General features: G+C 46.5%; 1 long non-coding RNA gene across 1 annotated transcript; it reads left to right on the top strand.

The window, feature by feature from the left end:
* Positions 1-9,005: 9,005 nt before the first annotated feature.
* Positions 9,006-17,671, top strand: LOC103674378. Its single transcript, XR_571622.2, has 4 exons — positions 9,006-9,614; positions 11,266-11,378; positions 14,783-14,851; positions 17,592-17,671. It is a non-coding gene; the product is annotated as an uncharacterized LOC103674378 (long non-coding RNA).
* The last annotated feature ends 5,450 nt before the right edge of the window (positions 17,672-23,121 follow it).

Raw genomic sequence — 23,121 nt, 5'->3', positions numbered from 1 at the left:
TGGGCAACTGTGGCGCCTCTCTGAGCCTTTCTATAAAACAGAAATATCATCCTTCCGTGCAGGTGGCTGAGACAACGATATGAGATCTCTCACCGAGAGACCCTTCTCAAGCACACACTGTGTGCAGGCTCTGTAGACACAGCAGTGGCAAGACCAACGGGCTCCTGCCCTTGTGGAGCAGCTGCTCTAATGAGGGAGTGAGAGATCCAGCATCCGGTTACCAGGCTGATTATCTTATTTCACTTGTGATCGATACGTGGTGGTGCAAGAAGGACTCACGCTGATGTGTGAGCTTCAGGACAGGTGAGAAGATGGTAACTTTTGGTCTGAGAGCAGGAATTCCAAGGGCAAAATTCCAGAACCTTGACAGCCACCTTGAGAGTTTTGAGCAATAAGAAGCAATAAAGGATTTTCAGCTGGGGCATGAAGTTGATCAAATCTGAGTTTTTTGAAGAACCCTCTTATTAAAAAAAAAAAAAAAAAGACCATAGCAAGTGCTGATGAAAATTCGGAGCCACTAGAACTCTCCTCTGTTGCTGGTGGGAATGTAAAATGGTGCAATGACGTTGGAAAACAGTTGGCAATTTCACATAAAGTTTCACATTATAAAATACTTCTATTACCATATAATCCAACAATCCCATTTTAAGGTATTTACCCAGGTGAAATACACCATATGTTCATACACACATACACACACATTGGAGGCCAATGTCTATAGCAGTTTTGTACAAAACCTGGAAACAATCCAGATGCCCCCTGACTGCTCAAGGGATAAACAAAATGCCCACTGCTAAGCAGAAAAAAAGACACAAATCACAAGTCCATGCAGCGACATGGCTGAATTTCATAAGAATGATGCTGTGTGAGAGAAGACTCGGGAACGCCTACTGCATTGTTGTATTTATATGCTATTTTAGAAAAGCCAAAGCTACGGATGAAAAACAGATCAGTGGAGCACCTGGGGGGCTCAGTTGGTGAAACGCCTGACTTCAGCTCAGGTCATGATCTTAGGGTCCTCGGATCAAGTCCCGCATCAAGTCCCATGTCGCATCTGGCTCTGCACTCAGAGGGGAGCCTGCTTTTCCCTCTCCCTCTGCCCCTCCTCCTGCCTGTGCTCTCTCTCTCTCTCTCCCTCTCTCTCTCTCTGTCAAATAAATAGATAAAATCTTTAAAAAAATAAAAATAAAATACACACTGGCTCTCGAAGCTGTAGTCCAAAAGAGGGTGTAAAATACCTCATTAATAATTTTATATGGTGCCTGAGTGGCTCAGTTGGTTAAGCAACTGCCTTCAGCTCAGGTCATGATCCTGGAGTTCCAGGATGGAGTCCTGCATCGGGCTGCCTGCTCAGTAGGGAGTCTGCTTCTCCCTCTGACTCTCCCCCGCCACGCTCTCTCTCTTTCTCATTCTTTCTCTCAAGTAAATAAATAAAATCTTAAAAAAAAAAAAAAACCAGATCAGTGGTTGCCAAGGGATAGGGGGAGGGAGGGCTTGCTTGTAAAGGGGCACAGGGAAACTTCTGGGGGTCACAGAACTGTTCTATATATGATGATCAAGGTGATGGTTACCTGACTGTGTTTGTCAAAACTCACAAAACTGTACACAGAAAAGAGGGAACTTCACTGTGTGTGAATTATGCTTAAAAAAAAAAAAAGACGTGTTTGTTACAGAAAGGAGACTAGTTAGGGCCAGGGGACCATTAGAAGACTTTTACATGTCAGAGGTAAGAGATGACAAGTCTGTGCTTGGGGTGGGGCGGTAGGGCTAGAGAAGCAGGCAGATTTAAGGACTGGTCTGGAGGTGAGTATATACACAAAATGCCCCACAACATAAGGCACCTTACAGCCTCTCTGTGCCATTTATGAGCCATACGTATACATAGACAGCTTTCATATATACATCCTTTACTCCTGCCCATCACAGCATGCTATGGCCCTGCAGTTTCATAAGGGACAGTGGTCAGGTGAAGGGGGGGCATCACTGGGGACAGAGTGGAACAGAGATTCACAGGAGGACAGCAGGGCAGGTTGGAGTCAAGACACACCTAAGGTGTGAACTGGGTCCTGAGTGATGGTGGCAGAGGCACAGCCAGCCCCGTCCCTGAATAAAGAGACCAAGGAAAGGGTGACAAGTGACCCTGACCGGTCTGTCCTGGGCTGCCATGACCCCTCCCTGTACCTGCTTATCTATCCCTTCTCCTCTGAGCCTTTAAGCCTCAAAGCAGAGCCATGAATCATGGTTCAAATCTCAGGTCTAATTATTTCCTTGGATGACATTACCCTGTCTCTCAAATCTTGGACACAGAGCGAGTCTTGTGCAGTCAGACCTGGGGTGGGAGTCATGAGACCTGAGTCATCAGCCCTGTTCTCACTCTCTCACTCTGGGTGGCTTACTTTCACTCTCTGGACTTTGACTGCTATGTTTGGAAAAGGAGCTAGTTGATCTGAGGACTCCCCCAGCTTTTAAAATAAGTGAATTCTATCTGAAAAGTTTTTATTTTGCCCACCCTAATTCCAAAATGTATGTTAAAATATTTTACCAAAACGAATAGAGCGAGATAGAATGAATTGATTAGGAAATTGAGAGGAAGGAGGCCAAGGGTGGATTATAGGCTTGTACTTGGCTAGAGATTAACCTTAGCCTTGACCTTGGAGATTGAATTTATCTCCAAGATTTCTAGCAGCCAAAGCAAAGAGGCAATCAAGATTCATTAGATCAGGGACCGCCTGGGTGGCTCAGTCAGTTAAGTGTTAGACTCTTGGTTTTGGCCCAGGTCATGATCTCAGGGCCCCAAGATCAAGCTCCATGCTGGGCTCTGCACTCAGCGTGGAGTCCACTTGTCCCTCTCCCTCTTCTCCTCCGCCTGCTCACTCTCTCTCTCTCTCTCTCCCTCTTGAATAAATAAATAAAATCTTTTTAGAAAGATACATTAGATCAGAACTGTTTGATAGAAATTTCTGTGATGAATCTGATAGAATATTCTATATCTGCACTGTTTTTTTTTTTAAAGATTTTATTTATTTATTTGACAAAGAGAGACAGCGAGAGAGGGAACACAAGCAGGGGGAGTGGGAGAGGGAGAAGCAGACTCCCCGCTGAGCAAGGAGCCTGATGAGGGGCTCAATCCCAGGACCCTGGGATCATGACCTGAGCCGAAGTCAGATGCTTAACGACTGAGCCACCCAGGCACCTTATCTGCACTGTTTTAATGTAGTAGCCTCTAGCCTCGTGTGGCTATTGAGAACTTAAAATGTGGCTAATGTGACTGAGGATTGGAGTTTCAAACCTTTACTTAATTTTAATTAGTATAAATTGTGGTAGGCTCCAGCCACATGTTTCACGTGGCTGTTGTATTGGACAGTGAAGCTTTAGATAATTCACAATGTTTTCTCAGGGTGCCAATTATGAATTTACTGCCTCCGTTCCACCCCTCATTGCCTGGTCTGCAATACTGCAGGCGGGCCTTGTAACTATTTCTTCCTTTGCCAGCTGGCACAATGTTAAGTTTCGTCACTAGCAGCAGGGGCGCGACCCCGAAGGAGGAAGAGGTTTCTCTTCTTGTTTCCAGCCCACTCTACCAGGTCGGCTTCCACAACTCTGCCTGGTTTATGCAGCTTCAGGCTCTGGCAGCTCCTGCGGCTTTGCAGGTCCCAGTTTCTGCAACACACACGGCTTCTCCTGCAGTGTCTGTGGCGATTCTCAGTGTCTGGCAGCGTCTCCAACCCTCGGCCTCTGAAGAGCAGGCAGCAGCCCCTGCCATGTCCTGCAGCCAGCAATGGCCAGAAACAATCAGCTATCCCCAGGACCTCTTCAGGTGACTTCGGAGTGGAATGCTACAGACCAAGTACGTCCCTGTGAACAGCTCCCCCCAGCGTCCCTCTTGGACAATCTTATAGCAAGTTCTAAAGCATCACATCTCGGGGCAGATGGCTCCCCACTGGGACCCCAGAGGGCAAATGTCCAGCAAATCCTGCAGGTGCAGTACCCACTACCCAACTGGCCCTCTCCGAGGTCTGGATCACAGCCCTGGGGCCAGGAGCCTTTCCTAAGGTGCTGTCTTCCTCCCAAGGGTAGGACTACCCTCAGAGCCTTATACCCACTCTTCTTGTATTCTTCACAGTGCTTTACTGCTCACTAGCCAATTCTTCGTTACTCCAATCTTCTCTTAGAGTTAATTTTATATTCAAAAATTCTCTGCTCAAATTTCTGTGTAGTTTTTATCTCTTGATTGGACTCTGGCCGCTATCGGCATAGTCTCTGGAGACAGACCTGTAAAAATGGGGTTTGGGTGTTGGTGTGGTCATGCCCTTGGGCTTGAGAGCAATAATGAGCTCCTCACCAATGGGAAATGGGATGTAGTGACCCACTGCGTGCGTCGCTGATTAAGTAAGCTATCACCTGTGGTTGACTGATGAAGAGCCAACTGAAACAAGTGCCCAGGGAACCCCATTAGACGCTTCACTTGACTCTATGGCCATAATGATGACGATAATGACTATACTGTGGGATATATTCCTTTGAGCAGACTGGAATGCTTACTTACAGAGGGAAAAAATGCCAAGTTCAGTTCCAACCATGGTCGGAAGTTAAAAGGATAGAATTTAAGTGGGTTGAGTATGCAACTCTTGATTTCAGCTCAGGTCAAGATCTCAGGGTCGTGGAATCTGGCCCCATGTCAGACTCCACGCTAGGCTTGAGATGCTCTCTCTCTTTCTCTCTCTCTCTCGCTCTCTCTCGCTCTCCTCTGCCCCTCCCCCCTCTAAAAAACAAAACAAAAGGAAGTTAAAAGAATATTTTCTTTCCTAAAGACATACGGTTGATATGACTGAAAATACAGAAATTGTCTGAGTCGCTGAATGTCAATAACAGTTGAATTCACAGCTTCATTGGGTTGTTCACGTGAAACTGGATTGGGAAAGAATGGGATCCTAAAACGTGACAGGAGAACATCTGATTGAATCCAGATGAAACTGACGTCATTCTGAGCATCCAATATCGGTGGCAGTAGCTTCCCCCCCTGGTGTATTAGGACACTAGCACTTCTTTTTCTTGAACCCCATGACAACTTCAACTAAGACAAATGCCTTGAGAGGATGTGCTCACTCTCCTCAAGACCCACCGCAACCACCTCTAGTTGCCCTAAACCCACAGGTAGTGGGTATGCTTTATGGAGACAGGTACACATGATGACCTTGGAGGAAACAGCTTAAATATCCAAGAATTGCAAAATTTTGCTAATATAGATCTGCAGAAATCTGAGATCGTACGTGGGTCTGGATTTGAAGAGTGTTAGACCAAGGACGGTGGGCTATAACACTACGGCGAGCAAATTCATTGATGTAGATGAACCTACTAGAGACTCCAGATTTATTATGTTATCTCATATCCTTGGAAGTGTCTCTAACTGCTCACTTGGTGATTGAAACTTGAACTCAATAGTGACCTACATGTAAAGAAATTGAGAGGCTACAGCCTGGATTCATATGCCTGGGATTATATGGAAGAGGAAATTAAAAGATGTAGGGACATGAGGTTTGATTGGATTTATCATGTACGACTTGCACACCCACCCACTAGCTGTGTTCCATAAGAACACCCAGAAGACCCTCCCTTGATTAAGGCATTGAGAAATACATCTGAGAGGGGAGCACCTATGTTCTTGAAAGCTCTATGCTTGCTCTTTTTGAATGATAGGTTCAACCATAGGGAATGTCACCGCTGATATGGGCTCCCTGATTTCAGTGAAAATCATGGGATCCTGAAGTAGCAGAGGACAAATGGCATTACTTAACTGCTAACGATCAGGTGGGTATATCTAATGGCAGCAGGGATGTACCAGTAACTAGATGTCTTGGTACATGAAGATCTTTGGTAATGGTTAATTGATCATGGGAGCCTAGGGATGAAACAGATGGGCACCCTAATAGGGAACTGCTTGATTTCTATAACAGGAAAAGAATCTAGGTCTGGTAACCAAAAATCTGACCTACTGTCCACAGCAAAGAGTCATGGCTCTCACCCAATTTCAAAGCCTAGGTCAATTCATACAGTAAGAGCCCTTTGATTGAAAGAGTGGTGGGGTACCCTTAAAGAACCGTTCCACACCATTGCCTCACATACACGGTAAATCTTCCCGTAAGAGTTCCCCCAAAAGGACCAGTAGTCATTTGCTAGACTGACTTTATTAGGAGGAGAAAGAAAATTTCAGAGATAACTAGACACTAGCTCTAAACTGATGCTTATTCCTGGAGACCCCAAATACCACTGCAGCCCAAAGTGGGGGTTACAATGGTCAGATGATAGAATCTTAGCTCAAGTCAGATTCACAGTAGACCCAGTTCATCCACAAATCCACCCTATAGGTGATTTTCCCAGCTTCTAAATTTATCATTTAAATAGACATACTAGACAACTGGCAGAGTCCGCACACTGGCTCCCCTGACCAATGGGAAGAGGATCATTATGGTAGGAAAGACAGTGGAAACCCTTAGAATGTTCCCTCTTACCAGAAGTAATCCCACATCAGTGGGGAAATTGCAAAGACTGATGTCAAAGACTTGAAAAAAGTAGGGATAATGATACCTATCCCATACCTCAATTAACTCACCAGTTTGACCGATAAGGAAATCAGACAGATCTTGACAAATGTGAACTCCTATAAACGTAATCAGTGATGCTTCCCACCGCAGTTGCTGTTCCAGATTTAGTATCTTTACTGGAACACATCACTTCGGTCCCAGGCACTTAGCAGGAAGCTCCTAGAGTGTCTAATTCTTCCCCCCACCCCAGATCAGTGTGTTCCGACAGTTAGAAAGAGTTTGCATTTCCTTAGCAGGAACAACACTCTCCCTTCCCAGTTGTGCTCCATGAATACATCAATTCTGTTCTCTGCCGTAAACAATAATCTGTAGAGATCTTAATGATGGTGATATTCCATAAGATAACATACCGATTCACTACATCGATGACATTTTGCTAAGTGGATCTGAGCTATTTTATGCTTCTCATATTTTTGTTTTATATGCAAGTTTTTGAAACTTAATCTTACAATCTGGTCTTCAGATAACAATGTTCAGTGGGACTGTGACAGAACTGGGGGACAATTAACATAGCTAGCAATGGATACAATGCCTGTTGGGATGGTGTTCTCCTCTTTTGGGAGAGAGGGTGAGAACTTCTTCATGTGTAATAAGAGAACTGTATCTTATTAGATGGAAAGTTTAACCCCACTGGGGATTTCTGGGACACAATGTAGAACCCACACCTCAGGGTTACCCTCCCCCCCGAGGGTGAACAGAGATAGACTATTTTTGCGCGAACTCCCACCAGTCAGTGGTTGAAAGCTGCTGGGGAATTGCTGAGGCTTCGGCGCCTCTGGCCTGCCGGGCCAATGGCAACAGGAAATGCCTGGGCATAGAAACACAGGTGCCCACTGTTGGAAGGGGTGGTAAGGGCAGGAAGATGCAGGTGGGGCCTTGAACGTGTCTGCTCCCCTGCAGGTTCCTTCTCTTTAAACCAGGAAGGAGAGGGGCTCCTTGGTGGCTCAATGGATTAAACATCCAACTCTTGATTTCAGCTCAGGTCATGATCTCAGGGTTGTGAGATGGAGCCTCGCATTGGGCTCTGCACTCAGCAGGGAGTCTGCTTGAGATTCTCTCTCTCTCTCCCTCTGCCCCTACTTACCCCCCTCAAAAAAATGTATAAAACAGGGACACCTGGGTGGCTCAGCCAGTTAAGCAGGTACCTTCGGCTTAGGTCCTGATCCTAAGGTCCTGGGATCGAGCCCCCCATCGGGCTCCTTGCTCAGCAGGGAGCCTGCTACTCCCCCTGCCTGTGCTCACTCTCTCTCTGTGATTAAAAAACTCTCTCTGTGATTAAAAAAAATTTAAATTAAAAGAATAACAAATTTTTAAAAATGTATAAAACAGGGAGGAGAATTCCTACTTCATGGAGTTGTTTCTGGGCTGCCAACTTGCAAGCCCGGGGAGTTACTATTCATGACTTGGGGACCCTGAATTTTGCTGGGTGAACTAAGAGAGATGGTGTAGGGAGAGCAGCTGACAAAGAGTCCACCCTCGATGTGAGTGAGTCCATTCCTCTCCCTTTTCCCTGTAGGAACTGCTTCCCTATATCCAGGACTTACCCTGTGCCCGTGTGGTACAGGTGTTAACCATCCCATCCAGAAGAGGAAACAGAGGCTCAGAGGGTTTAAGTCACTTCCCCCGGGTCACTGTGCGCCCTGGAACCCTGACCGGCTGACTCCAGAGCCCTGGCTCTTAACCTCGGTGCTGCACTGCACCACCGACGGCTGGTTTCCCACACGCTCGTCCCCATGCTTGTGGAGGAGCTCGGCTACCAGATGCCTCGGAAGCACCCGCCCCTGCCAGACGTGACCCAGATCAGCTTTGGGAGAAGCCGCTGCCAGGAACTTGCCTGTCTTCTGCTTCTCTTCCTTCCTCATTGATGTCCCACCAAGAGAGCTCAGGTGGGTGGGAGTGTCTCCTTTCTACCTGCCTCAGGCTTTGTCCTCTGCTGCCCACACACGCACCCGAAGCATCACATAGCCTTACCTTCTGAGGGCTTCCTTCGGGGAATTCATCTGAGTCTAGGCCTGGAGGCTCGATGGCCAGGCTCTTTGTTCTGTCAAGCTGGTTCATCTGAGCACAGGAGGACATTCTGCCTACTTTCTGCCTGGGGAAGCTGTAGCTGCTCCCCTTTTCCTCATTGGGCTCGTGGTCTAGCAGAGGCAGACTGAGCATGTGCTTAGGGTACCAGCAAAGAAAGGCACTGGAAAGGGATAGTGATAAGTGCAAACCAATGTAGTGACCAGGAAAATGGTTCCTACCTTTGGGCCGTGTTTCCGACATCAGGGGTTGCCTCGCTCAACTCCAAACCCCGCCCCTGTGGCTACTTTACCACATGCTAGGGGCTGGCGAGCCCAACTCTACAGACGGGGTCCTTGAGGAACCTGGGTTCCAAAAATGGCCGCGCTGTGTGGAAGCTGGAAGCGAGGTGGACAGTGTACTTCCCCGGAACTCTGCACTAACAAGCGTGTTCTTGGAGCATTCTTTTTTTTCCCTTGCAGCAGGGACAGCAGAGGTCCAGTGACCGGGGCCTCACCGTGTTTTCCTAAAAGGAAGGCCCTGGGACATCCATTTGGTGGCCCTCAGTCAAGGCAGAGGCAGTGTGGCCCTGGAGCCCAGAGTGGTAGAGGTTTCCTGATCTATGCATCTCAGCTGAGGCAACATGGCCTGGGAGCGACTGAGACACAGACTTCCTGAATCTTCCTCTTCCTCATCATAGACGCTCCTTTGGCGGGCCAATCCCACTGGCACATTCTGCGAGACATTCCTGGAAGTTCTGCCTACGTCTGGGAGGGAGAAGGCACATGTTGCTTCTCTGCACTCGTGGGCAGACACATGGGCTTCAGCAGATGGCCACAGAAGCCTCTAGACATTCCCTTACGACTGTGGGACCTACAGGCCATCGTGGAGCTCCAGGCAACACGTCTGATACTGGAAGGGGCTCTGGAAAACACGTACATTACCTCATTTGATTTTCACAGCAACCTTATGAAGAAGAGGCTGTCCATAATCCCACCTTACAGATAAGTAAGTAGAGGTTAAATAGTCACCCTAGGCCACAGGTCCATGTGACTGCAGAGCTCCTGTTCACTTTCTCCTATCCCTGACATCCTGCCCGGCTCGCCTCCACCCCTCATTTGCAAAGGAGAGGGAGTAGAGGTGTAGGAGAGGAGAGAGCAGGGCAGGAAGGAGGCAGTAGTCAAAGCATAAACTATCCCTGGAATGTCAGAAAGTTCTCTTGGAAAGTCCTTCTGAGACTGAAGCACATTCTTCTAAGGCACTTTGGAAAAATCCAGTGCTTTGAGGATGGAACTGAATGTGTGGAAATGGCCCAAGGACACCGGGTAGCACCGCTGCAGAGTAAGGAAGCCGGTCAGGCTAGGGGACACCATCAAAGGTCAAAGCCAGCCAGCATCACACAGAGACAGGCCCTGGGGGGGCAGTCAACACTGTCAGGACCATGGCAGCTTCAATGGAGGAACCCAGAGGATGAGAGTTCCAAAGGCACTCATTAGCTGTGCACCCTCGGGGAAGTCACTCCACCTCTCTGAGACTCAGCCTTCTCATCCACCCTCTGCCCAAGAGGCAGAACACTTGGTTAGGATTGCTGGCTTTCAAATCCAACAGCTGAGTCCTTGGCTCTGCCCCTACTTGCGTGGTTTCTCTATGCCTGTTTCCACATCTGTGAAATGAGGGTGAAAGTATCTATGAAACAGAGTCATTGGGACAATTAAATGAATTGGCACAGGAAAAAGATTTTGAGCTTGCACTAGGCATAGAGCAAACACTGAATAAATGTTAGCTGCTGTTTTCCTTACCAAAGAGGGAAGTGTGAGGATCAAAGGAGACAGTATGGGGGTACCTGGGGGGGCTCAGTCGGTTAAGCGTCGCCTTTGGCTCAGGTCCTGATCCCAGAGTCCTGGGATCAAGCCTTGCATCAGGCTCTCTGCTCAGCCTGCTTCTTCCTCTCCCTCTGCCTACGGCTCCCCCTGCTTGTGCTCTCTGTGTCAAATAAATAAATAAAATCTTAAAAAAAAAAAAAAAAGAGAGAGAGAGAGAGAGAGAGACAGTATGTGTGTAAGGTTTCACATATAATTTGCCTTAGAAGATCAGCTCAGAAAGTGGTGGTATTCTGGTTATCAAATACTGCATAAGAAACCGTTCCAAAGCGTAGTGCCTTAAAATAACAATGATCAATTACTTTGCTCACAAATCTGCGATCTGAGCAGTACTTAGCAGGGCTGGCTCATCTCTGCTCCATGCAACACCCGCTGGGGAGGTTTGAGGGGGACTGATGGATTCACCTCCAGGATTGTTCACTCCCATGGGTAGCCAGTTGATGCTAGCTGATGGCGGAGAGTCCAGCTGGAGCTATAGACCAATGGCCTATATTCTCTCTCTATGGCTATTCCGTGGGGCTGCTTGAGCTTCCTCGCGGCGTGGCAGCCAGATTGTAAGAGCAAGTGTTCCAAGACACAGAAGGTGGAGCTTCCACTCTCTAAAGGCGTTGGCCTGAAAATGGGCCCAACTTCACTTCTGCTGTGTTCTGTTAGTCAGCTCCCTGAGCCTGTCCAGTCTCAAGGGGAGGAAGATAGATTCCTCCTCTTGAATGGAAAGAATGTCGAAAAATTTGCAGCCGTCTTTAATCTACTACAGGTAATTTGTGTTTTCACTGCAGGTACTGGCCCCAGGTCTGTGTAAGACATAGGTGGGTAAGCTCTTTGTTCCCAAACCACACCCAACCGAGAAGCAGATGATCGAAGGGGGAAAGAGGGACCCCCTCCAACCTGGGTAAGTCCTATTTGTTGTTCCAGATTCAGTAGAAGAGATTCCATGAATCTCTCATCTTCCAAGATCCCTGGGTCACGTGCCTACCCTACATCCCCGTATTCTTGCTTCCCTCTCCCTGGAGCTGGTCAGGGAGCCCATGGTTGTATTGAGGGTTATAAAGTCAGAAGGGTGAGGCACACAGGCTGTGGAGCCTTTGGGTGGCTTCCTAAGCTCCTTCAGCCTTAGGTATCTCATCTGGAAAATGGGCATGAGACGCCCTACAGCACAAAGTCGTTCTGAGGATTAACAGAGGTCACGAGTAGGTAGGGTACAAGCAAATTAACAAGTGACCCATCGGCCTCATTTTTTTTTAATGTGGCATATTTTTTATTTCAGAAACAGATTTCCTCTTTCCCTCCAGCTCCCCACCCTACTAGGTGGTGGCAAGGAGGCAGGAGTCAGGAGACTTTAAATAACCAATTAAAAGGAAGCCTTCCTGAGATAGATAACAAGTACAGATATAAGTACAGCTATAGACACATAGTAAAGCACATAGAGATAGTGTGATCTCAACCATGTGAAAAGATAGAGGCTAGAGGGAATGTGCCGAGATGTTAACAGCGGTTGACTCTGGAAGATGAGACTATGGCTGATTTTTTTTTTTCCTGCTTCTCCTTTATAGCTTTTTTGTGTGCGTCCCCACATCGTAGCAGTTTATGTGTTACTTTTATAATAAAGACATACATATAAGATGAATAGATATGTGATAGCACCCTTCCCATGCACCCCCACGCATCCTCCCACACAAACTTGTCTTTCTACAGAGCAGGCTTTGCACAGGATGATGCTATCGGTCCTTTGGGCCGACAAGTCTTCCTCGAGCTGGAGTAGACCAGGCATCGGGAGACATTGAGCATCCCTGCCCCTCGCCCACGGAACTGCCAGTAGCGCTCCCCAGTGTCAACGGAGAACGCCCCCGCGTTATGCAGCAAAAAATGTTCTTGTTTTTCAGAGATGCATTTGGGGTGAAATGTCAGGATGTTTGTAATTTAGTTTCAACTACTTCAAAAAAAATGGATAAAACAATTACGTGGAACAAATCTAACGATCCAGAAATCTAGGCCATGGATATATGTGCATTAGTTCAATTCTTCTTACTTTTCTGCTTGAACATTTTCATAATCAAAAAGTGGCGGAAACGCCCCCTCCCCATTTTCCAAATGCCCCCAGTGGGTGTGGTACCAACCCCTTGTTGGAAAACCTACAGCTGCGTTCTGTACCAGCCTCCTCTCCATAGATGGTGTGTCTGGTTATAAGGCGAAAACCCCTACAGCAGTGCTTCTTTGGTCTTCCAATGTTTCCTCGATGACGTCTGGAGGTAGGGGAAATGTCCTCATGGCAACGGGAAGAAGGGGCCCTTGTCTGCTCCTCTGGGGCCTTGCAGGTTCCATTCGGTGCCCCCTGCACTGCCTGGTCAGTGGTGTCCCGATGACATGAGCTGAAACTCGAGATCTGTTCCCACTGGCACAGACCCAATGCCTCCACCTCTCTCCTGGGCACCTGCGTGGCTCGGAGACTCAGCTGTGCCCTCCATGCAACCCGGGCTCAGCTTGCCACCTGGCCGCTCTCCAGGCTCATCCATTCCTCCCTGGGGGCACATAGAGACCTCTCGGGCTCTCCCGGGGTGTGCACACCCTGAGATTGTTCCTAACACAGGTGACAACACCGGGATGGGATAAGATGCAGTAACGGGGGAGCCCAACCATCCACCCGTACTTTACTCGTACGTGGCATTTTATAGATTTCATGGACACGCTCCCTTCAGTCACAAACCCTTTCTGAGTGCCTACCCCACACCAGGCACTGTACTAAGGGTCTGGGCCCCCCGCCCCACGGCATATACACACCAGGTATCTGTGGATACGTGCAAAGGCAAGCAGATCATGCTTCAGCCATACAAGTGAATATCAAGCAGCTGCCACAAAGAATAAAACGAATTGATATGTACTGATAAGGAAAGATAGCCACGCAATTTCGTTCCAAGGAAAGGCAAGTTTCAGTATAATGGGTGGGGTAGGCTAGGAGCCCTTTACCACACACACACACAAAAAGTATAATAATGAGAACTGAAAGCAACACTCTTTTCTGTCCCTGCATTAAATAATATTTCGACCAAGTAATAATTTAGTTGCTTGCTCTAGGAAATACCTGCTCTCGGAAGATAAGACAGAACCAACCACATGCCTTAACTTATCGAAACAAAATTTGCTCATCTGGACTCACTTCAAGTCCCTTGCCTCTCTGGGTCCACAATCCAAAGCTCTTAGGTCATAGATTTTGCTCAATCTCAACCAGGTACCTGCCTTATACGACCCACCTTATGACCAGTACAGCTTTTAACACCGCGCAGTACCCTTCCTTAATGTCTTCGCTTTCCGACGCCACTAAGACTTTTTCTAGGTGGTGTTCTCCCTTTTTGCAGGAAGTTGAATACACTTGCTTTGTTTGATCAAGTTTTCCTGGTGGCCTTTTAGGGAATCGATGATCAAGAATTTATAATTACTATGTGCTAGGAACCGAGCTGATTGTTTTATACACTCCTCTTACTCTGTGAGATGTTTAATATCGCTGTTCCCACTTCACAGGTGAGGAAAGTAAGGATTGGAATTGGAACAACTTGCCCAATTTTACACAGGGAATAAGTGGCAGAGAAGAACTCAAGATGTCTGACTCCAGAGCCCGAGAGTTTAAGCCCTTGCTATGACCTCGGTTCTAGTTATTATGACTATATAACAAGGTACTCAAAATCCCAGCGGCTTAAAAAATTTTATTTTGCTTACAGATCTTTAATTCGGGCCGGGCTGGGTAGAGATAAGTGCCTCTGCTCCATGCAGCCTCAGCTCAGGCGGCTCAAACGCTGGAAGCGGGAATCATCTGGAAGCTCATTCTTTCGCTTATCTGGCAATTAATGCTGACTGTCAGCTGGGACCTCAGCTGGGCAATTAGCCACCACATTTGCATGGGGCCTCTTCCTGTGACCAGGGCTTCTGCATAATGTGGTGGCTGGCTTCCCAGAGTGAGCATCCCAGGAAAAGAGATTTCCAGGTAAAGCCATATTGCCTTTCATAACCTAGCCTTGGAGGTCAGGCCACGTCACTCCTGCCACATTCTATCTGTCAAGGCAATCACGGAGCCCTCTCCAGATTCCAGGGGAGGGGAAATAGACTCACCTAGTGATGGGGAGTGGCAGTGTCTGGAAGAGCGCACGGGACCCAAAATATTGATGTGGTCATTTTTGGAAACACGATCTTCCACAGACCCACATATTTATATGCATGCATATAAAACCTGAAATATTGTATAACAAATAGTTAGCTATGCTTATTCTGGAGCTAATCGGGCGTTTTTAAAAAAATTTTTAATAGGTGTCTAGAACACTATGGCAACATATTTTTCAAAGCCTTGTGTCCAATCTCAAGAAGCTCGCACTGAAGGTGAGTGGACCACCCACTGGCTATTTCTTCTCCTATGTCCATTTTCTGCCTCTCACTGCTTTACTTTGGTGCCCCAAGAGGATGGTCTCTACAGATGGTATCACCCGGATTCCTTTTCCCTCTGTCTTCTGGTTGGGTTGATCTTATGGGAGCTGAAGTCAGAGGTTGAGGGGAGAGAGAGGTGGGTATCTATTCTCCCCTTCCCACCTACCCATGGTTCTCATGATGGCCATGTTCCCCTATAGCCCAGAGCATCTGTTGGGGAGCCCCTCTTCCGTAGCTACAGGTCTCACTGGGTCCCAGTATCACTTCCTTTATCTCGATTCTTCAGAGAGAATGGCTTGCCTCTGTGGCTAGTCCCTGGGACACCTCGTTATCCCTTACAGGTTTCCTAAATCCTCTCTATTCCTCTATAATTGTCTCTTCATTAAACTCTCTTCAGTTAAGCCCTTTAAGTGTGCTCTCTATTCCCTACCACGCCCCTGTCCCTGACTGATCCAGTAAGACACTGATGGAGACACACATGCAAACAATGACACTACAGTGTAATGACTGCTTTGAAAGTCATGTCTAGGAAAAGAATATCTTTTATTTTTAACTTTTTTAGAGAGAGAGAGCATGAGCAAGGGTACTGGGAGGGAGAGAGAATCCCAAGCAGGCTCCAAGCCCAGCGTGGAGTGCAATGCGGGGCTCAACCCCATGACTCCAAGACCATGACCCAAATCAAAATCAAGAGTTTCACGGTCAACCAACTGAGCCACCCTGGCACCGCAGGAAAAGGATATCGTGGTTTTAAAGGGAAGCGTCAGGGAAATCTTCCCAAAGAAAATGACCTTAAATTGAGACCTAAAAGATGAGCCAGTATTCGCTAGTTTGTGAAAAAGAGAAGAACTTTCAACCTCATGAGGTTTCCATGGATAAGGAAACAGGCCAAGAGAGGGTTAGGTGACTTCCTTGTGGCCACACAAGATGTAGCCTAGACTCAAGCCTTCTGCTTAATCCATCACACTACGGGACAAGTTTATACTAGTTATACTAGTTGAGATGTTTTTGGCTGCAGGTAACCAGGAAAAAAATTACTTAAGCAGTAAGGAAAATATTTATATAATAGATTTATATAATCTATTTATATAATTTATATAATCTAGTTATATAATCTATATAACAACAAGAAGACCAAAGTAAGGTAACTCCAGGACTGATCAATGAAATCAGATGTTTGACAAAGTCATCCACGGATTGGAAGACTGAATATTGTTAAATCAATCCTCCTTAAATTGACTTATAGATTTAATACAATCACAATCAAATCCCCATGAAGTTTATGCCTGGACAAGCATTTGTTGCTTCTTTGCTCCCAGCCCCCCATTCGGGTTGCTGAGAAGGATCATCTGTTAGGGGGAAGGACTTGGAACGGGTAAGGCACTTGAGGGGCTCCAGCTTGGAACCTGGAAAGCAGCTACTCTCCCCAGATTGGGGGTACTGTGGAGCAAAAAGGGGAGATGCTAGAATTGGGGAGGCCCAGCTCAGCTGCAGGAGTGAGAGGTCCAGGGGCTGTGCCAGATGTGAGCAGTCAGGGTCAGGAGCCCCTGCAAGGATCAGCCCGTGGGCAGACCCTGAGCCCTGGGGGACAGAAAGGGTAGATCTGGACCTGGGGGCCAGGGAACCCACGGAGGTAGGAATCGGCCTTAGGGCAGCAGGGTCCCCTCCCAGTCCAGGCATATCCCATTTCATCTCACTAACCAGGTCCTAAAAAACAGATGTCCTTAATAAAAATATCAAAAAGAAACCTATTCCTATTATATTTAATGGGAAAAACTCAAAATCCTCAACAAATTCCCTGAAATTCTACTGACGTAAAACTCAGTAAAATGTATGTATGTGTGTATATACATATATACACAGTTTAAAAACTATTTAAAAAAAAACTATCATGTTAGGGGCATCTGCGTGGGTCAGTTGGTTAATTGTCTGCCTTCAGCTCAAGTCATGATCCCAGGATCCTGGGATCGAGCCCCACATCGGACTCCTTGCTCAGCGGGGAGTCTGCCTCTCCCTCTGCCCCTCTCCCCTGCTCATGTGCATGCATTCTCTCTCTCTCTCTCTCTCCCAATCTCCCTCTCAAAAATAAATAAAATCTTTTAAAAATCCTGCCATGTTAGGAGCCAGACAGTCTGGGTCACTTGGTTGACTTTTCAACACTTCTCCATGTATTTCTAATCTATCCATTTTGATTGGGATATAATGTGAAACTTTTTCTTCTCAATAATTTTGTTTAAAATGTTCTAATGAGCTTTAGGATCTAAATATAAATGTTTTCCTATATAAACATTTGCCCAAAAAGCACTGGTATTGACAGACACATCTACACTATGGGCTTGGGTATTATAACTAAGAGTCATTCCAGCGGGAGAACATTAAGGAGGGAACCATTCTGCAGGACATGCCTGAATACTCCGGAGGCTTCTCCTCACTTACAGCTCAACCCCGTCCCTGCAACAGTCACATAGTAAACACACCATTGTGTGCAGTAATTGACGTAAACTGTCCTCTATTGTTGGACATTTAGAATGTTTCCAATGTTTCATAACTGTAAACAAAGCTGCGTTAAACATCTTTGTACAAACATCCTTTTGTCCAATTACCTCTTTGAGATAAATCAAATCCTTGAAATGAAATTGCTGGGCTGAAGGTTCTACAATTTTAAAATTTTGATACATACCGCCACATTGCCCTCCAGAAAGGTTGTACCAACTCCACGACTTCTCCATTGCTGGAACAATGAACATGCATCACTCTGGCACACCGGCCCACCTCGATGGAGAGCAGAACGGATGGCTTTGTTAACATAGCATTTGGAAGCAGAGAGCTTCGTAATTCAGGTACCAATTACATTTGGAAATGAGATTAGCACATGGAATCTTCCCATTCATCTCTCTGGGAGTTTCAAGGTTCCATTCCTGGGCAGATGAAACAATAAAACAAAACTGGTGAAATGAAGTCAATGCGGAGCCAGGACGTTTACCCTGATAAATGTTTTCGCTTAGGACAGATTTCCAGGGCTTGCTTCCTTCTGACCTGAAGGAACGTCCACAGCGCATTCCGTCCCTGGTTGTTCCCCACCAGGGCCCCTTCCTTCCTGAAACATACACGCGGAGCCCATCAGCCCCCTTCTTAAAAGTAAATCATGATGCCCCACCCAGAACGTGTTCTCGAGAATGATGCCCAGTTTCCTAATCACGTTTCAGTTTGGGGTAATAAGAAAGTTCTGCAGATGGGTGGTGGCGATGGCTGCATGTACTTAATGCCTCAGAACTGAATACTTAGGGGCACCTGGGTGGCGCAGTCGTTAAGTGTCTGCCTTCGGCTCAGGGTGTGATCCCAGTGTTCTGGGATCGAGCCCCACATCAGGCTTCTCCACTAGGAGCCTGCTTCTTCCTCTCCCACTCCCCCTGCTTGTGTTCCCTCTCTCGCTGGCTGTCTCCCTCTGTCAAATAAATAAATAAAATCTTTAAAAAAAAAAAAAGAACTGAATACTTAAGGATGGTTAAAATGATACATTTTATGTTATGGATATTTTACTATAATGAGAAAAAAATGTAAAAAAAAAAAAAATCCCCAACATTCAGTTTTCAGTCTAGCATGTAAGGAACTTGGAAGTCATCATTCTGTCCTGACAACAAGGACAGAGCTGAACAAACTGAAAAATCAACAACTCTTCTTGGGTCTATAAGAGAAATGAGGTCCCAGGGCAGACGGCTGCCCCTAAGATTAGACAGACAGGCAGATACGGAGAATCACAATTTGCAGGAGCAGAGACCTCCACGGGAACCAGTACCGGGGGAGGCACACCTGAGCAACAACTGGCAAGTTGCAGGAGGCTCAGTGTGAATAACACTGAGAGATATAGCCTCTAGGGGCCCCCAGTCATGGGGAACACCCAGACTTTTATGAGGTTTTCCTCCAGGAGCTTGACCAGGTTCTCACAGTGAATATTGGAATTTCAGTGAATATGGGAGGAAGACCGCTTCACGCCTCTCCCAGGGCAAGAGGAAATACAAGAAAGCACTCTCTTCTTACCAGTGCCTGCCCTCAGGAGAAACTATTTTACCAGAACTTAACCTATTGGGGTTTTATCAGATCCTAACTGACCTAGGCAAAGCAAATACCCAACTCCAACACTCTCTAGCCATCTTGTCCCACGCACAGGAGGGAGAAACTGAGAAATGCTTGTGAAGTCCACAGCCTAGACACACAGCCTCATTAGAAGACTGAGACCTAATCGCAGGACGATAGCATGCTTGCCCTCCCCTACACTTTACCACCACATCACTAAAGGCCTATTTACTGGAATTTTCTATCCGCCTGGCTTTCAACAACAACAAAAAATCATAAGGCATACTAAAAGGCAAAAACACAGTTTGAAGACAGAGAAAACATCAGAACCAGACTCAGACACAGTAGGATGTTGAAGATCAGACTGGGAATTTCAAATAACTATGATTACTATGCTAAAGGCACTCATGAAAAAGTAGGCCACATGCAAGAACAGATGGGCCGTGTAAGCAGAGAGACGGACATTCTAAGAAAGAATGAAAAAGAAATGTTACAGATCGAAAACCCTGTAACAGAAATGAAGTGGTGTCTGCCTCCCATCAAGACACATAACATGAGGAATTCTTCAAATAGAGCATTGCGGTTCAGATGCAAGGTGGCTTCTGAATATTCCGAATAATGTCTCTTCCACATATCACGTGGGTTAGGGCTGGACCAACTTAAGTACTTCATTCGCACCCTTCTCCTGGCAGATACTAGCATCTGGTGCTGAATCAGATGGTCAAGGTGTTGCCCTGACCTCACCTTCCCTTTCCCAAGTTCAGGTTCAAGTTCACAGTATTCAGAAGAGCCTCAGTAAACCCAGCCCTAGTAGGTAACCTAAGGACAGAGGCAAAAAGGGTTTCAGTGATTGCCCTGTCTTCCCCTTTCTTTCTCCAGTCAGCTCACTCTGCCTTCTGCTGAGCTTTGAAGTGTAATTCAAAGGCGTGAGCTGATTTACTCCCAAGCACCTACCTAGTCCAGCTCTCAGCCCAATTAACAAGCACTTTATCCTGAGACTGGGCAAGCAGGTGCTGCTGGGAGATTATTACTCAGCTCTCCAACCAGGCTATTGGGAGAAAAGGGGCTTTTGCATCCAGAGGCAGTAGAGGTATCCCACCAAAGGAGATGAGGGAGGTGTGCAGAAGTTTGGGGAAGCACCAAGGGGGTCACCCAACCCAGACAGGAGGTTGGCAGTCAGGGACGACTTCCTAGAAAACTGTATGTCAGATGAGTCTGGAAGGAGGAGTGGGAATTACTCTACCAACAAGGGAAAGGTGCTCCCAGTCAAAGTACCTGTGTGTGCAGAGCCCAGAGGTGTAAGAAGGAAAATACATACAGGGAGGAAGCCCAGGTGAGAGCTTAGAAATCTATCCAATAAGTGACCCAGCCTTTAGTGCATCTCACACTCCCCACCCCCCCCGAGAATCTGATGCATTCGTTCTACCCAAGTCACCAGCCCATATGCACACCTATGCCGAAACTGGCACCCACTGTCAAGGACAGCAGGGATCCCAGGTTAAGGATCCTTTCCGTAAGTCAACCCTTCAGAAGCAGATGCCCAAACAAGCCCAGAGAAGGCCAAAGAGACCACTGCAGCTAAACCTTGCCTCTGCAACATGTTCTTGCCTCTCTCTCATTCGCTGGAAAACGTAGTGACTAAACATTTTTATTTCAAAGGGAGACAAGTAAAAGCTGACCAGAAGCTTTACAAGCATGGAGAAAGTTTGACAACAGATATGTTTCACTATAGGGGAACAGAGTGTCCAGCTAGACCCCATGAGAAGCCCCAGATGCCATGATTACAGTTCTTTTCTCAGGGGCAGTTGGGTTTCTTCATAAAAGGATGCTCTAAGCCACTGCTTGGGGCAGGAGAGGAGCAGGGGGTGTTGCTGAATGAGCCTAGATGCAAATATTCTGGAGCTCAGCTGGGAAGGGCTGGGGGTGTCATCCTTCAGAATGAAGCTTTATAGGTAACCCCTATGTCTAGTTCAGCACCCTCTCCCCCTCTTCCCGTATGCTGGGACTATGGTCCCGAAAGCTGGAACCTCTCTGGTTAAAATTTTCCAGAGATTAAACCCCTGAGGAAAGAAGCACCTGCCGACATGGGGTCAAAGCGCCCCATGACACAGAATTTCAGTCGGTCCTCTTGTTTTGGGCGCCCTCCCTTACCTCCACTTCCTGCAAAACCTGGTTCTGCCAATTCCAGAGCCTTCTGAGATTCTGGGGTGAATGGGCTGTCCATCAATATACGCCCCTCCTTAGGCAGGATGGTGGACCCTCCTCCACTCGGCCAAATCTTTTGTCATTCCCCAACCCAGTTTCTGTCTTCATCGATTGTGTTTCACAGTTACAGCTGTCTCCTGGTCTCATCAAAGACGGAAGTGGTGTTTGCATGCTCTTCTTGTCTGAAGTGGATTCAATGAGAAGAGAACAAGATAGAAGGAAAACCCAGCCATCCTTGAATACACTGAGTACTACTGAAATACACACTCATGCATGGTAAAGACGGTACGTGTAGTGTGAGGTGGTTTTTTACCACAATTAAAAACAAAAACGAAACTTAGCCATCTTAAAACCAGAAGTCTCCCCATTGAGTTTCCTATGGATTTTGAAAACCAAACACAAGAAGCCATTCCTTGAAAACCAATTTACATGGAGAACACGAATGTTTTGAGTCCTTCCATACAATTTATCAAGTCAATTACTGGGAATACCTACGGCGGTGGTTCTCAAAGTGTGTTCTCCAGACCAGCAGCAACAGCATCACCTGGAAACTTGTAAGAAATGCAACAACCGCCCCCCAAAAAAGAAATGCAAATTCCCAGGCCCTACCCCAGACCTACCGCATCTGAAGTTCCGCAATGTGTGTTTTAAAGCCCTCCAGGACTAAATAGTGAGTATCAGCTCTATGACAGCTGATACGTAAAGTCTGAGAACTACTCATCTAGAGCAAGGTGGGGGAAAAAGAATGAAACCAATAGAGGCTGACCATCAGAGGAAAGGTCTAACTCCGTAACACAGATAAAATGTAAAGGAAATCGTGACACGGGGAGAGAAAGTCATTCATTGGGTGCCTTCCATGCGTCAGGTACCCTGCTGGCCAGGTTAGGTACTTATTTAACCCTCACAGTTTCCTTGAAAAGAAAGAATTATTCCCCCCATCTTACAGATAAGAAAACTGAGGCTTAGGAAAAGTCAGAAACTTAGCTAATTAAGGATTTCAACTATGGTCTGCCTGACTCCTTAGGTCCTTCTCTTTGTTCTCCTCATCACTGAGAATATCACTGGCTATGGAAGACAGAAAAGAAAACAAGGTTTCTTCTCTGCTTGGTAAAGCCTATTCATCCTCCAAAGCAGAACTTACATGTCACCTCCTCTGGGAAGTCTTCAAGAACCGCCTCACTCAAAGTTAACCTTTCCGTAGCACTTTGCACATCCCTGTCTTAGAGTACCTCGTGTAGTTTATTATAGAAGTTCTCAAATCTTTGGTCCCGGGATCCCCTAGAAATTATTGACATTCAGAGGTAAATGAACCTTGACTAAACCTCACAGTTTATACAAAAATTAACTCAAAATTTTTCATCAAAAAAGGATTAGTTGTAGAATGAACACTACACAAAATTTTTTAAAGATCTATTTATTTGAGAGGGAGAGAGATATAGAGAGCAGGGGGAGGGGCAGAGGGAAAGGGAGAAAGAGAATCCTCAAGCAGACTCCCCACTAAGGGCAGAGCCTGACGCAGGACTTGATCCCAGGACCCTAAGATCATAACCCCAGCTGAAATAAGAGTCAGCCACTCAACCAAATGAGCCACCCAGGTGCCCCAACACTATACAACTTCTGGGGGAAAAAAAACTTAAAAAAAAATCTTTGTGACCTAGGGCTGGGCGAAAAGTTCATAGTAAAAGCATGATTCATTTAAAAATGATAATACGTTGGATAATGCAAAATGAAAATCTTTTGCTCCAAGAAAAGCCCTGTAAAGAGGACAAAAGCAGTGGGAGAAAATATTTGCAAACCACATATCTGACAAAGGACTGGTATGGAGAATAGGTAAAGAACTCTCCAGACCCAAGAGTGAGAACAAACAATCCAATTAGAAAATGGGCAAAGAACATGAACAGACATTGCACTGAAAAGGATATACAGATGGCAAGTAAGCACATAAAAAT

This window comes from Ursus maritimus, unplaced genomic scaffold, assembly GCF_017311325.1.
Source record: "Ursus maritimus isolate PB19 unplaced genomic scaffold, ASM1731132v1 scaffold_22, whole genome shotgun sequence".
Lineage (NCBI taxonomy): Eukaryota > Metazoa > Chordata > Mammalia > Carnivora > Ursidae > Ursus > Ursus maritimus.
This window is presented reverse-complemented; position numbering and strand designations above follow the sequence as displayed.